Source organism: Saccopteryx bilineata, chromosome 2, assembly GCF_036850765.1.
Source record: "Saccopteryx bilineata isolate mSacBil1 chromosome 2, mSacBil1_pri_phased_curated, whole genome shotgun sequence".
In the NCBI taxonomy this organism is placed as follows: domain Eukaryota; kingdom Metazoa; phylum Chordata; class Mammalia; order Chiroptera; family Emballonuridae; genus Saccopteryx; species Saccopteryx bilineata.
The window spans coordinates 29,205,293-29,221,656 of NC_089491.1; the positions used below are offsets into that span (position 1 = coordinate 29,205,293).

Below are 16,364 nucleotides of genomic sequence, written 5' to 3' on the forward strand. Positions count from 1 at the left end.
TAGTCACTGAGGTTTTACCTCTCCTTCATGGGTGGGGCTGTGTTCACCTGTCCAGATACAAGCCCTGGAGGGCCTTGGCCTTCACCCCACCCCCTTGGGTGAGGCTATGCTCTGAGCTGGGGCTGGAAACTTTGGCACCACAGACAGGGCTGCACACGTATGCTCAGCCATGGGTCTCTGCCCATTCCCAGCTCTTGCCCTTTCCCTATAGGCGTGGCTTTGTTCCCCACGGCTGCAAGACTCAGCTCTAGGGGTGTGGGCTGCATACCCTCACTGTTCCCTGGCTTTCACCCCACCCCCAATGGCGGGGTAGCTCTTGCAGGCCCCTGGCAAGCCCAGGCTCGTGGGCAGGGCTGCACAACCCTACTCAGCCGTGGCTCTCTTCTGGTTCTCTTGCTTTCGCCTGGCTTTCGCCTTGCCCCTGTGGGCAGAATTGCGAGTGGTACTGCTCTTGCTCACCAGCCCGCAGCCTGGTTGGACCGCTTTCGTGTGCCCCTTCTGCTCCCACCGGGTGAGAATGAGCTCACGCCTGTCCTTAGTCGTGACTGGCCTGGCTTCCGCGCCTGCTGATGGGACCACTCTTCTGCATCCTGCTGCCACCCATACTCCGGCAAGCCCTCAGCAGTGTGTGTGGGGTCAATGCAGCTCAGACTGTAGCACTCAATACTGTATTTCTGATGGTTCCCTCCTTCTAAGCAACTCTGCTCTGAGTGCCATGGAAGAGCTGGTTTGGCTGGTGTCCTGCTTCCCTTTGCTGCTATTGCTGGTTCCAGGGGAAATATTCACTTTAGATTTGGGGAGTGACTCAACTGAGGGGTTAGGGTGGCTGTCCCTCAAAGTGTTTCTCCCTGTGCCTCCTAGATCACTCTCTTTTCCTGCTACTCCAGTCCTCTCATGTCTCCCCGTCCCCCAGAGTCCCAGGTGAGTGGTTGTGAAAGAGGTTTTCTGTGCGGTCCCTTTAAGAAGAATCCTGGGTCTGAGAAATCTGTCTCTTTCTCACAAACAGTATCCTGCCTTGTTTTGCAGCTAAATACTGTCCATATGCCTCTTCTAGTTTCTGGGGCTGCAGGCTTGGGCTTTGGTCCTGGGGCCCAGGACTCTCCCCTCTCTGCTAAACTCACTTCCCACCACGCGAGTCCCTCCGGGCTGCCATTTGCTCTGGGGAGCTGGGCAGCCCTCTCCATGTTTCCGTTTTCCTACCGGTCTCGGTGGCTTCTTCAGTGTTTCTTGGTTAAAGAGTCCTCTTGGTTTAGTCCCAAGTTGGGTTTTCCAGATGATGGTTCTTAAAATTGTAATCCACTTTGGTTCTGGGAGGTGGAAGTTGGAACATCGCCTATTCCATTGCCATCTTGCTGCTCTGAAGAAGCATTCTTTAAGCCTCACATAACAATATACCGTGTGTCCGTAAAGTCATGGTGCACTTTTGACTGGTCACAGGAAAGCAACAGAAGATGATAGAAGTGTGAAATCTTCACCAAATAAAAGGAAAACCCTCCCAGTTTCTGTAGGATGATGTGGCAGCATGTGCGCATGCGCAGATGATGACGTAACACCGTGTATACAGCGAAACAGCCCACGGCCATGCCAGTCGAGATGTGGATGGTACAGAGGAAAGTTCAGTGTGTTCTGTGGCTCACTAAATTCGAATCCATGACCAAAGTGCAATGTGAATATCAGCGCGTTTATAATGAAGCACCATCACATAGGAATAACATTACTCAGTGAGATAAGCAGTTGAAGGAAACCGGCAGTTTGGTGGAGAAACCCCATTCTGGTAGGCCATCAGTCAGTGACGAGTCTGTAGAGGCTATATGGGATAGCTATCTAAGGAGCCCTAAAAAATCTGTGCGTGAGCCCACATCGAACTGCACTGAATAGGTATGAAACTGAGAGAGTTTTCCTTTTATTTGGTGCAGATTTCACATTTCTGTCATCTTTTGTTGCTTTCTGTGACCGGTCAAAGTGCACCATGTACTTTACGGACACAATGTATATCATTTGAAAATTTTATGGAGTAGACATGGGAAATAATCTGCCTGAAGATGTTTCTACTTGGCCCTGTCACAAGTTAAGGTTCATGCAAATCTGCAGAAGGAAGCGGGATAGGTACTGGTCCATAAGTTGTTGGTTCATCCCTTTGTAAACTCTGCTGAAGTCCTTTGTAAACTCTGCTGAAGGAATCATCTTTTCTATTATATCTGGAGCCACTAGATGGTGGCATAGACTAGCTTTCTTTTTCCTTTCTTTGAGTACATACCTATAAGTGGAATTATGGGATCAACTTTGCCTGATCTTGCTTATTTGTATATCAAAATGTTAATTCATACTCCCATTGACAACAAATTATATGTTGTGTTTCTTTATATTATTGTCATAATTTAGTACTTGACTTTTTTGGGGAGTATGCAGTGTCTCTCATTAAAGAAATTTTTTTTGCTTTCTGATTACTTGGTTATCTTTTAATATATTTTTAGTAGTATTGAGGTTCCTTTGTATTTTAGAATTTACCATTTTTTATTGCATTATTTATATTTTTAGAAAAATATTCTATATTCTAATCCTTTCTTGTTTTTTGTGCTACAGATAAATTCTCCCATTTATGTCTAATATTTAAACTTTTGAAGAGGTGTCTTTTGTCATATAATACCTTTAATTTTAAGGGGGTTGAATGTGTGATTTTATTTTATTGCTTTTTTGTTTTTTGTTTTTTTAAATAAATACTTCTTCTGCCTCTATATCATAAAGGTATTTTTTTCTGAGACAGATGGATAGGATGGAGTTTGTCTGTTTTTGAATATTTATTAGTATTTTCTACATAAACTAATTTGGCCTGGAAGTTTTATATGCAACTGAGTCAATACTGCCTTGTCTTTGTTTTTCCTTTTCTTTATTTTTTCTTGGTGTTTGAATTGAATAGTTAGTGCATTAATTTTCAGTCATTCATATATACATATATATGTATATATTTCCATCCATATGAAAATAAGAAAGATTGAAATACCTATATATGTATCTCTCTATATCTACCTATTTATGTCTATAAAAGTCCTTCTAGAATTAAGCTACATCAACTGATTTTGGTGGTAATTGTCAAGTTCTTAATATTTTATAATTTTTATCATGATTTTTTTTAGTCAATTAATTATTTAGAAGCATGTTTCAAAATTTCCAAATATAAGATGTTTTGGGTTCTATTTTTGTTATTGTTTTCTAATTCTATTACATTGAAACTAGAAATTGTGGTTAAGTGATTTTAATTGTTAGTATTTATTAAGAGTTGTTTTAAATTATAAGTATGTATTTTCTAGTGTTTGAATATAAAATTATATAGCTATTGCATATTATATATTTTGTAATACATATTTTATGTATTTCTATATTTTAATTAATCTTATTGACTGTAGACTTTGAATGTTTCATTTTCACATTTTTAAACCTATCAGTTTGAGAAAGGTATGCATTAAAATCACCTACTTTTATTTATTTAGTGCCATTACAAAATTTGTGTCTTTTGATTCTGAAGACTTTTTTTTTTTTTTTTTTGAAGCTGTGTTTTATATGTAGAGACTGAAGATATTTTCTTTTCTTTTTTTTTTTTTTCTTTTTTTTGTGTTTTTCTGAATCTGGAAACAGGGAGAGACAGACAGACTCCCGCATGTGCCCTACCGGGATCCACCCTGCATGCCCACCAGGGGCGACGCTCTGCCCACCAGGGAGCGATGCTCTGCCCCTCCGGGGTGTCGCTCTGCCGCGACCAGAGCCACTCTAGCTCCTGGGGCAGAGGCCAAGGAGCCATCCCCAGCGCCCGGGCCATCTTGGAGCCTCGGCTGCGGGAGGGGAAGAGAGAGACAGAGAGGAAGGAGGGGGTGGGGTGGAGAAGCAAATGGGCGCTTCTCCTATGTGCCCTGGCCGGGAATCGAACCCGGGTCCCCCACATGCCAGGCCGACGCTCTACTGCTGAGCCAACCGGCCAGGGCCGATATTTTCTTCTTTTTGATTTTTCTGCAGTTACAATTTTTGCTTTAAGGCATTTTTATCTACTCTAATCGATAACTTTCTTTTGCTGATGTTTGTTTGGTGTGGCTTTTTCTTGCTTCATTACTTTCTATCTCCTTCTGGCAAGGTTCAGGTGGTTTTCCTATTACTAGAAAGATTAAAGATAATTAAATCAAGAATATCTGTCTTCTCACTGGTATGTTTAACATAATTATATCTCTTATGATAGATACCACTGTGTTTGAATATATTTCTTTCATCACTTTTTATTAGGTATTTTCTATCTACAATGCTCCTTTATTTCTTACTCTTCCCACCACCAACTTTTCTAGCATATTATTAGATTGATGAAGTTTTCTTTATATACTTGACTTGTTTGAAAATTTGCTATCTTATTTCTATTGTTTCATATTAAACCCTATTTTTAAAAAATGCTTATCATAGCAAAGTCTAAAACATACTTCCATCTTTTTGAATAATACAAGAATTTTAGAATAGTTACCTCTTATTGCCAACTTCTCTTATCATCTACATTTTTGGTTCTAGAATTTTATTTACACCACCTTGTTTTTTGTATTTGCACATTTATTGTATTATTTTTATAAAGGAAATAATTTTATGTTTATTCATGTATTTATCAATTCTTTATGAACTGTTATTTCTTTTTTTCTACTCCACTCTTAATACCTTGGTTGAATTTTGTTCTTCCTCAGGTGATACTTTATTCAGTAGGTATGTACCATGAATAAAAATATCTCTTAGTCTGAAAAGTTATTTATCTTCCATCTTGAAAGATTATTTAGCTAGTTTACAGTTATTTTGCTTCAGCAATTTCAAGATATGATTTCATTATCATCTGAATTCTATTGTGTTGATGCCATTTTAATTTTATTCCTTGATGCATACAACAAACTAAATATGCTTCAAATGTAATGAGGTTGTTTATTATTAAAAACAAAATGGCCTTCCTTTAAAAAAAACTATTAAATGCGGTTGTATAAAATATTATGACTTCTTTTATAGATCAACTTCCATGTTTCATTATTGGCACTAGCTTTATGAGCATATTTTGCTTTGTTATAAATATTAGTGTTTACATATTATTGCTAAAATCTTTTTCTATATGTTTTAAAATGTAAAAAGTATTTCTGCTGAATCATAAAATAAAGTGTAGACTCTGTGACACACCCAAAGCAAAAAGCACGAAGAGGTCTTCTGTAGCAATTCTACAGAGATCCACAGTCTAGGGTTTGTCACTATGCTCTCTATCTTTAGAAGGCAAATCGATGAAAATTCTGTATTTTATGTTCTGAAAACTGAGTGTAGATATTATGGGAAAACACTAGCAAGTTATAATATAAGGACATTTCTAAAGTTGTTTTCTGTCTTTCATATGATTATTTTGTGATAAGTCTTCATTCTCTACTACAATTTGTTTTTGCCTGATATTCCTGAATTTTAATCTCATCTAGTACACTGGCTTTTGTTTTGAGTAATAACTATTTTCCATGAAGATAAATTTATTTTTAATGATGATTAATATGATAATTGTTCTGTTTGTCACTTACGTATAGTTTTGATATACTTCAATAATTTCTTTCATCACCCTCCTCCCTAACACTAAACCATTGATTTATTGTATCATTCAAACCCTTTGAAAATTAGCCTTTTAGATTTGATATGTGAAATATATATTCAATAGGCCTTTCTCACTAATAGCAAGAGGGTTAACTGTATTGCCTGGTCATAATATCCTCTTTAAAATACCAGTAACAGCCTGACCTGTGGTGGCGCAGTGGGATAAAGCATCAACCTGGAACACTGAGGTTGCCAGTTCGAAATCTTGGGCTTGCCTGGTCAAGGCACATATGGGAGTTGATGTTTCCTGCTCCTCCCCTTCTCTCTCTCTCTCTCTCTCTCTCTCTCCTCTCTCTCTAAAAAAACAATAAATAAAAAAAAAATAAAATAAAATACCAGTAACATATATTGTGCATACATATTAACTCATATTCTATAATCAATTCAATCATTATCACAAGGTAACTACTATTAATTAGTCATCAAATCAGTGGTGTCTCATAATCTAATTATTGTTCTTTTTAATCCCACATCTGTGGAAGAATATTAGTAACAGAGAGAAAGAAAGAATTCTTTCTTTCATTCAGTTTAATGTCTTTGGGTTGAATTATTATTTACTTTTATTTTTATTTTTGTGACAGGGACAGGGAGGGACAGATAGAGGGATAAATAAGGACAGACAGACAGGAAGGGAGAGAGATGAGAAGCATCAATTCTTCGTTGTGACACCTTAGTTGTTCATTGATTGCTTTCTCATATGTGCCTTGACCGGGGGGCCTACAGTAGACAGAGTGACCTTGGGCTCAAGCTGGTGAGCCTTGATCAGACCAGAAGAGCCCGCACTCAAGCTGGCGATCTCGGGGTTTCGAACCTGGGTCCTCTGAGTCCCAGTTCGATGCTCTATCCACTGCACCATCACCTGGTTAGGCTGGGTTGAATTTTATATCTTAGTTCTAAGAACAGCAGTATTATAAGATATATAAGTGATTATCATGTGAATGTGGAGGATTATCAAAATTATCTCCATGACCTTATGGGCACTGAATGTGAAATGGAAGAAAAATGCTGTAGGAATAACTGAAGTACTTTTGCTAAAGTGTATGCAGTCTGACATGCTGTGGAGAATCAGTAGTTGCTGTAGAAATAGCTAAAAACAGATGGATGATCTTAGCAGAAAATATATCATGTGAAAGAAATTTGTTGATGACTTTCTCCATATTACTTAGAGTTTAAATTTCATAAATCTTCTACTTTTCCTTTCTTTGCTCTACCTTTTTTTACATCCCCCAAGAATAACAATGAAACCCTGATAACCATTTAGTGTAGGAAACTAAATCCCAAAAGGGCCATTAAAATTTTATTTATTTATTTGTTTGTTTACTTATTTATTTATTTTAGATGAGAAGAAGGGAGATAAGTGAGGTAGACTCCCACATATGCCCCAACAAGGGTCTACCTGGCAACCCCATCTGGGGCCAATGCTCAAGTACTGAGCTATTTTTAGTGCCTGAGGCTGATGCACTCCAACCAAGCCAGCTATCCTCAGTTCTTGAGGCCACACTCAAACCTTAGCCACTGGCTGTGGGAGGGGAAGAGTAAAGAAGGGGGAGAGAGAGGCGAGGAGAAGCAGATGGATGCCTCTTCTGTGAGCCCTGACCAGGATCAAACCTGGGACATCCATATACCAGGCCAACACTCTATTCACTGAACCACCAGCCAGGGCCAAATTTATTTTTTATTAATTTCTTGTTGGAATTGTAAATAATCTATTAAAACATTTTTCTTTTTAAATAGGATAACTTTTTTTCTTAAAAGATGTTTAAGCAAATTTATAATGATAGTTTAAAAAATTCGTTTGCTACTCTTGACTCCATTAGAGTTTATCTTACATGACATATTTAACTTGACAAGTTTTCTGTGCATTACTAAAATACATATATTTAGTAGTAGATAAAATATCTACTTCAGGGAATCTTTTTTTTTTTTTAATTATTTTGACGTAGGTATTTTTTTTTTATTTTATTTATTCATTTTAGAGAGGAGAGAGACAGAGAAAGAGAGAAGGGGGGAGGAGCTGGAAGCATCAACTCCCATATGTGCCTTGACCAGGCAAGCCCAGGGTTTCGAACCGGCGACCTCAGCATTTCCAGGTCGACGCTTTATCCACTGCGCCACCACAGGTCAGGCTACTTCAGGGAATCTTGTAAAGACTGCCTTACTAAAGAATAATCTCCACTGTCCTCCCAGACCTTCCCCCAACAGCTGTCAGCTGCTCTCTATCTATGACTCTGTCTCTGTTTTGCTTTTTAGTTCATTTTGTTCATTAGGTTTCACATATGAGTGAAATCATACAGTATTTTATAAAAATTGTCTAGTTCTCCAGTGGAGCAAACAGATAAAGTGAAGTTAAAGTAGGTTGCCCAAAGCCTAGATCCAGGATTTAATAACTAGATAGAGCCAGGATTTAATAATTGACAGTCTGGATCTAGTGTCAGCCTTCTTAACATAATAGCACCACAGTATTTATCATAGATCTTTTTTACCTTCAAAAATACTACACAGCCTTTAGGTGTGTTGTAATCAACATTATTTCCTTACCTGCGTTTCCCAGTCCACACTGATCTTTCCATTGTATAACTTCCTCTGACATACTGTTCTCGTACCTAATGAAAACCCTGTGTTTTGATTGTTTTATATTTGTCTGATAGGAGGCCCAAGTAAGTAGGTTTCTGATGCAAGCACTATGTCTTTTACTTTGTTGTACTCCTGTCATGGATTGTATTCTTTGGACTAGGGCTACAGAATGAAAAAATTTCTCCCCTTTTCTGTCTTTAACCTACAGCCAACCATTTTCCCTGCCTTCCTATTTTGGGAGAGTGGAAGGGTATGATTCTTTGTCTTACTCCTTGGCTGGTCATGTAGGCAACCCTCCTGGTTTCTTTATTATTTTTTATATTTTTTCTCTTCCTCAGTGAGTAATCACCTAGACAATTGGGAGATTAGAAGAAGAAATAATGGCACAATAGCTGAGTAACTTAAAAAAGTCTCCCTTCTTCCTGCACTTCCCTGCCTGTCTGTGTTTACATTAGTGCGTGGACTCGTGTCCTCAAAAGGTTGAGTTGAGGCAGTTTTGATTTGCTTAGGCACAGCCATTCTTAGTAGAAGGAGAAGAGGTTCCAGAACAGAAGGAGCTTGTTTCTACTGTTATAGGTCAGAACTAAACTCAGCACTTACATCTTGGAAGATCAGGTGTTGAGAAAGGAATGAAAGAAGAGTGGGTTTTTCTTGGCTCAAAGTCCCAGATAAGTGAGGCGTTTTTTCACTATGTAGGACAAATAAAAGAAAGTGGAGAAAAAGCACCCTATTAGCCCTGAATTAGCCCATCAGAAATGGCCCCGGTTAACCTCCCCATCATTTCCATATTCCACCCCCAACATGGTATGTCAAGGGAGAAGTTATTGAGGGAGGGTAAACCCACTAGTCTTGCCTCAAAAGGCAGTCCCTTGTAACAATAAAATCTTAGATAAAACACTGTAGTTGCTATGTAATCCAGGTTCAAGAGAAGTTCCCTGCCACCAGATTGTCACCCCTAAATGCTGGTAATGTAGAAAGTCTGTAGCCACTGCTGACCCTTCTTCCTTATGCCCAGACACCTGGATTCTAGGAGTGGCCAGAACTGAGTGTGGCAACCCGGGCTTGGACTGGATTCCATGTGAGTCCTGATCATAGGAAGTTAGGGTTGTCAGTTTAGCAAATAAAAGGAGTTGACGCCCAGTTAAATATGAATTCTTTCTTTCTTTTTTTTTTTTTTTTTTTTTGGTATTTTTCCGAAGTTGGAAACGGGGAGGCAGTCAGACAGACTCCTGCATGCGCCCGACTGGGATCCACCTGGCATGCCCACCAGGGGGCGATGCTCTGCCCATCTGGGGCAGTGCTCTGTTGCAATCAGAGCCATTCTAGCGCCTGAGGCAGAGGCCACAGAGCCATCCTCAGCGCCCAGGCCAACTTTGCTCCAATGGAGCCTTGGCTGTGGGAGGGGAAGAGAGAGACAGAGAGGAGGGAGAGGGGGAGGGGTGGAGAAGCAGATGGGCGCTTCTCCTGTGTGCACTGGCCGGGAATTGAACCTGGGACTCCTGCACGCCAGGCTGACACTCTACCACTGAGCCAACTGGCCAGGGCTAAATTATTTCTAATTGCCTTTGCATATGTACATTGGGATAAGAGAAAAATATTGCCTAGGAAATACTTGTACTAAAAATTACTTGTTATCTGAAATAAATTGTAAGTATATTACATGCCTCTTTAATTATATTTCTATAATTATTTGGCTCTACTTTAACATTTCTTTGTTTTACATAATTTGCTTATAAAACTTCTTGCAGTTACATTTGCATTGTAATATAGCTTTAGTGCTTACATCAAAACTATTTAATTCCTTTGTCCACTGAACAGTCGTTAATGAGAAAACATGTTCAACATTTGCATTACGAGCCAGTATGCTGGAAAAGTATTTGCATAAAGTTAAGAATTCTGAGACTTGCTCTTCAAATTTGATTTGTTGAAGCATATAAGACCATTCTTCGTGGCATAAGTTGTTTTCCTGTGGTTCAAGATTATGTTGCATCTTTTGCTCAACAACTTTTATAAAGTCCACTGACAAAAAAGAGTGCTGTCAACAAATTTTATTCCATTTCTTTTAACAGTGCACACAATGACTTCTGTTTTAATGCTGAAGAGTATTTCATAACATCCATGTATCCATGTATAATGATTGAATTCTTCAAGATTTGACGTTGATGTCAAGAGATAGTTATGACAAGTGTCATAATAATTATCCACTTCAAGTGAGAACTTCTTTTACTATTCTTTTTTTTTTTTTTTTGTATTTTTCCGAAGCTGGAAACGGGGAGGCAGTCAGATTCCTGCATGCGCCCGACCGGGATCCACCCGGCATGCCCACCAGGGGGCGATGCTCTGCCCATCTGGGGTGTCGCTCTGTCGCGATCAGAGCCACTCTAGCGCCTGGGGCAGAGGCCAAGGAGCTATCCCCAGCACCTGGGCCATCTTGGAGCGGGAGGGGAAGAGAGAGACAGAAAGGAAGGAGAGGGGGAGGAGTGGAGAAGCAGATGGGCGCCTCTCCTGTGTGCCCTGGCCGGGAATCGAACCTGGGACTTCAAACTTTACACTCTCTGGGAAAAGCGTCACGCCAGGCTGACGCTCTACCACTGAGCCAACCAGCCAGGGCCTCTTTTACTGTTCTTAAGGGAAGTATGGTTTGCTCATATCAGGGAAATGGTTGATGTCTGCTCTGTGCTGTCTCATGCCAGTGTGGGCATGGCTGAAGGACAGGTCGAATAAGATTGGGGTATTGTGTATGTAGTATTTGAACAAAGGACATGAGTAAGAAAATTAAAATGACTGTGCATATGATTCTAGCTGTTTAAGAGAGGCCAGTGATAACAGAATGAAGCTTATGGACTCTGAGACTTCAGGACTTAGAGGTCAAAGTAAAGGCGATTAGCAGATACTTTATTAAGAATAAGACATCATTTTGACTTAAATGTCACAGATTAATACCACATCTCTTCATCAGATATAGTCAATTTTAATTTTCATGTCTTGATCATTTTACCTGGGTAGCAGTTTTAAATTTGCTTTTCCCAGAGAGTGTAAAGTTTGAAGAATTATTTCTGTTTTGTGAGTTACACTTCAGTTAAGTAGTATTAGCAATTCTGTTTTAATTGCTGCTAAGGGACTTCATCCCCAAAGTACTAGAAAGTTTCTAAATTCTATTCAGTCCACACTGTGAACTTTAAATTGCTTTTGGGATTTAGGAACATCCTCAAAGCAGCAAAGACTTTAAGTTGCTTTGGTGCTCTCCTGGCTGGGTCTTTAAAGGAGCCTCTCACAGCAAAATGACTGTAAAAAGCCCAACTTTCATGAACACCGAGGAGCAGATAGTTTCTTTAGTTATCTCACTGTACCTGTACTTACTGAGATGGGATTTATGAGACTAGCAATCTCGTAAAACAGTAGGACTTCTGTTCCTGGGATTTTAACCTAGAAATAATCTACATTCCAGTGAAGTGGGATACAAATAATTATAACATATTGCTAATGCTTGATCATCTTTTGAGTGACTAATCCCTCTTTAGTATGAGTAATAGGAATGTGCAGTGAGAGCAAGAGCAGGAGCCCAGCTGTCGGAGTGGAGGGAGCTGATTTCTGTGCAAGGAGAAGATAACATGTACTTCCTCCTGCTTGGGAGTAAAAGAGCAAATCCCCTGGCATTTAATTTCTTGCTTTACACATTTACTTATGGTTTGGGTGTAGACTGAGACATGTACATCAGAATTTTTCTGTCATTATGTGTATCGGATAGCAAAATTACCTCGATGCTCCGGTTTGTACTGAAAAAGACAAAGATAACCATTTTATCTAAAAATGTTTTCATTTACACACATCACTCATGCCTGTAGTTAATGTTCTTAAGATACTACAGGTATATATTTTCCCCTAAATTAGAAATAACCAAAACTCCTTTATCCAGAAATGTATTGTTTTGGTTTGTTCTCCTAACAGCAAAACATGTAAAATTGAGGTTGTTATCATTGAAGCAGGACTTATATATATACCATCTTGTTTTAGTAGTTGAAACCATTTTTTGTTAAGGTTAACATGTTAGTTGTGGGTAAAACAATTATTTATATATATAATATATATATACATATATATGAGATAATATTTTATATATTATAGATTGGTTTGGTCAAAGTGTCAATGTGACACTGTATTTAAAATAATTTCAAACCCATAATGTGAGATACATAATTCTAAAAAGGTGTGTGTGTTTTGAATCTTTTTAGCAAGAACTTTTTTTTTGAGCAGTAGCTTCTTTTATGAGATCTACAATTCTAACTGATCTAAGTTTAGAAGATCGTAACATTCTTATCCTGTCTGCGTGTCCTATTATAGGTCCAAATTGCCCACAGGAAGCCACAGAAGGATGCAGACCACTCTTAAAAGCCCTGCTTTAACAGATCACATGCATTTGGGCTGCTGCAGAATTTGTTTTGGTGAGAGAAAATCTTAACCTGGGAAAGACCAGTCTTTGTGACAGAATTTTTCCTGTGGGGGCTTTCTGGCTACCCAGAGCTGGAGGCCATTTGCTTTGTTCTGGTCTTGAGCATGTACCTGGTGATCCTGCTGGGAGAGTGGGTGATCATCGTTGTAAAAGTGCATGAATCCCACCTGCACAGGCTTGTATACTCTGTCCTCAGTAACTGATCATTCTTGGACATTTGCTACACCAGTTCTTCTATTTCCCTATTTCTCTGCACCTTCTTCACTTCAAAGAAAACCATTTCCTTCTCTGCATGTGGAGTGCAAATGTTTCTCTCCTTTGCTGTAGGAGCTACAGAGTGTGTCGTTCTAAACATGATTGCGTTTGACCGCTGCGAGGCCATCTGTAATCCTCTGAGATATCCTGTCTTTGTGAGCAAGGCTTCATGTGTGCCCATGGCTGCTGGTCCTGGCTTGCAGGGGGTGTCGATTCGGTGTTGCAATGCAGCTTCCTTTCTGTGGGGATACTGTCATTACTTTACTTGTGAAATCCTGGCTGTCTTAAAATTGACTTGCACTATTATCTCCATAAATGTTGTTAATATGGTTGTTGCTAATAAGATTTTTTGTTATTGTCTCAATACAACATTTTTGTTTCTTATGTTTTCATTATTGTTTCTTATGTTTTCACTATCTTCACCCTCCTGAGGATTACTTCTGCAGATGAAGGCGCAAAGCCTTCTCCACCTGCTCTGCCCACCTAACAGCAGTGGTTGTATTCTATGGAACCAGCTTCTTCATGTATGCAAAGCCCAAGGCTAACAACTCTTCTGGTGCAAATTACAAGTTGCAGATAAGTCATCTCTCTTCTATGGAGGTGTGGCACCTATGCTCAACCGTCTAATTTATAGTTTGAGTAACAAAGGTGTGAAGGTAGCTGGGAAGACTACACTGTGTTGGAAATACTCCTCAGAGAGAATGTGAATGCTATTTTTCAAAAACTCCTTTCTCTGAACAGAGGACTAGTTCTCACCTGAAGGTTCCAAAATAAAACAAAATTGGTGGTAACATTAATCCCTGAAACTCATTTTTCTGTTTCTGGTATTTAAATATGAGAGAAATCTAGGGCCTACCTTTCTTCTTCATAACTGGATTAAGGAGAAAAGGAACAGAAATTTATGGATGACAGGGTTCTCATTCAAACTGCCCAACTTCTCATGGGTAACAGAATTTAGTTCCGGAACGATGAGTTCTACAATCTGATGTAAAAAGACATATTACTTTATTACCTTAACCTCTTATTCTCTAGGTGCATCAGTTTTCTAGTCTCCTGTCTTTTTTTTTTAGAAAGAAAAAATAGAAAATGATTCACTGAGGGGCAGAGGGCTATATGAACTCAACATGAAATCATTGATAATGGGGTAGTCTTTGATCATTTAGAGGGAAAGGGTGTGCACTCTAGGGAGTCAGGTGCCTGGCCTGTGTATATATAATATCATAGGGAGACAGGAGTAGAACAGTGAAGCTCTTTTCCTAGGGCTGATTTCCTTTGGGCTGCAAACCAGCAGTCACACTTCTGTGCAGAGGTGTCTGAGGCCATGTGAGGATTTGTGCAGACATTCCCACTGATGGGAAACTTTGGTCTGCCTTGGGTTTCAGTAGATGAGCCATGGCATCTTTGAGTGAAAACCATTGTCACTGATAAATTACAAAAAAGTTTACTAGGTGTCTAAAGAACTTAGTTGTGAAGTTCTCTGAAAACATGGTGATAATGAGTTTAGTGTCATAAATTAGGTATTTTTTCAGTTACTTGAATTTCCTATAGAATATGAGCTTTCCATTCATTCAGTAAATTGTTTATTCCTTCTTACAGTTGTTCTATCAGTCTGTCTTTACTTAATACCTATTTTGTCTCAGGCATTGTGCTAACTGTTGGTGATACCAAAGAACTAAACAACGTGGAAGCAAAAACCAAAGCATAACCAGGGACACAGGGCTTGTGGAATGCAGACTGACACCTAAATTGGGGATAAAATATTAGAGAATGATGTTTTGACTTTTCCCTTAACCCTTCTTTCTAAGTTGGATATTTTGTTAGCTTTCATAGTATGTTGAGTCTCTATTGGGCTGAACAGAGGAATGGGTGGACTTGGAGTAGTTTAAATGGGATAAACAGAAAGGGCTTGGATCATCTCTAAGAAGAAAATAAAGGAGGACAGTAAGAAAAGAGATAACACAGTGAGGAAGGAAGCATTGCATACTAGGGAGTTTGCAGATAGATATAGCAGATATCCAAATAGATACTGCAAAATGAGGGGAAAGGAAAGATGTCTAACTGGGAAGATTTGATGCTGGTGATTCTTTCTCAGGGTCTTTTGAAAATCTCAGTAAAGATGTGCAGTGTCCTTTAAGACATTTGGTGATGGGTTTTGTTGACTTTGCAGTCTCACCGTGCTGGCATTGACCATAAGACTGGTTAATTTAAGTGGGTCACAACTCCAGTGCAGTGTGCTAAATGTTGCTATAGGGGAGTATGTAAAATTCCCCCAAAAGGGGGAGTCCTAGGAAGGGGAAAGGGTTATTTCTGCTTGGCTAAACTAGAAAAAACAACTTGCTCATGGTGCAGAAGAAATTCTTGTGCAGAAAAATGTTTCAGGCAATTACTACAGCATATGTATTGCACTACCACTAAGAATGCACTGATACTAAGTTTGGATTAGTTGAACTTGGCTTGTTTTGTAGGTGTAGTGACAGGTAAGAAGATTGCAAAGGCAGCTGGCAGGCAAACTGTGGGTTTCAGATGCTAAGATAAGCAGGCAGTATCTCCATATCGGGTTGAAGTGGTCACCTTCTATTCTCTGGAGCCCGGGGGAGTGCATCAGGACTACCACACGGATGAGCACACTCCCGGAAGTCATATCTCTGATACCCCTAACCCTTTACCTGACTCTGCTTTTGTTTTATATGTCCCAGGGCTCCAAATAATTAGCTAAAAGATTTATTTTATTTATTCAATTTTCAGAGAGGAGAGAGAGAGAGAGGGAGAAAGAGAGACAGAGAGACAAGGGGGAAGAGAAGGAAGCATCAACTTTCATATGTGCCTTGACCAGGCAAGCCCAGGGTTTCGACCTGGCGACCTCAGTGTTCCAGGTCGATGCTTTATCCTACTGAGCCACCACAGGTCAGGCCAAATAATATTTTATTTAGAAAAAAAGTATACTGTTGCTAGGAAAAGTTATTTATTTATTTATTTATTTATTCATTCATTCATTCATTTATTCATTCATTATTTATTTTTGAAAGAGAGGGGGCAGGAACAGAGAGAGACAGGAAGTCAGGAACAATGAGCTGTTCCTGTATGTGCCCTGACTGGGGATTGACCCAACAACTTCTGCACTTCTGGATGACGCTCCAACCAACTGATCTGTCTGGACAGGGCTTGAAAAAGTTTTAAAACAGTAAGATGCCCTGGCCAGTTGGCTCAGCGTTAGAATGTCAGCCTGGCGTATAGAAGTCCCAGATTAGATTCCTGGTCAGGACACACAGGAGAAGCACCCATCTGCTTCTCCACCCTTCCCCCTCTCCTTCTTCTCTGTCTTTCGCTTCCCCTCCCGCAGCCAAGGCTCCATTGGAGCAAAGTTGGCCCGGGCACTGAGGATGGTTCCATGGCCTCTGCCTCAGGTTCTAGAATGGCTTCATCTGCAATGGAGCTACTCTCCAGATGGGCA

The 16,364-nt window shown here is 39.6% G+C and overlaps 1 pseudogene; it reads left to right on the plus strand.

Moving 5' to 3' along the window:
* The window catches only part of LOC136322189 (olfactory receptor 13C7-like), a 42,430-nt pseudogene extending 28,810 nt beyond the window's left edge, over positions 1-13,620 (plus strand).
* Positions 13,621-16,364: the final 2,744 nt, after the last annotated feature.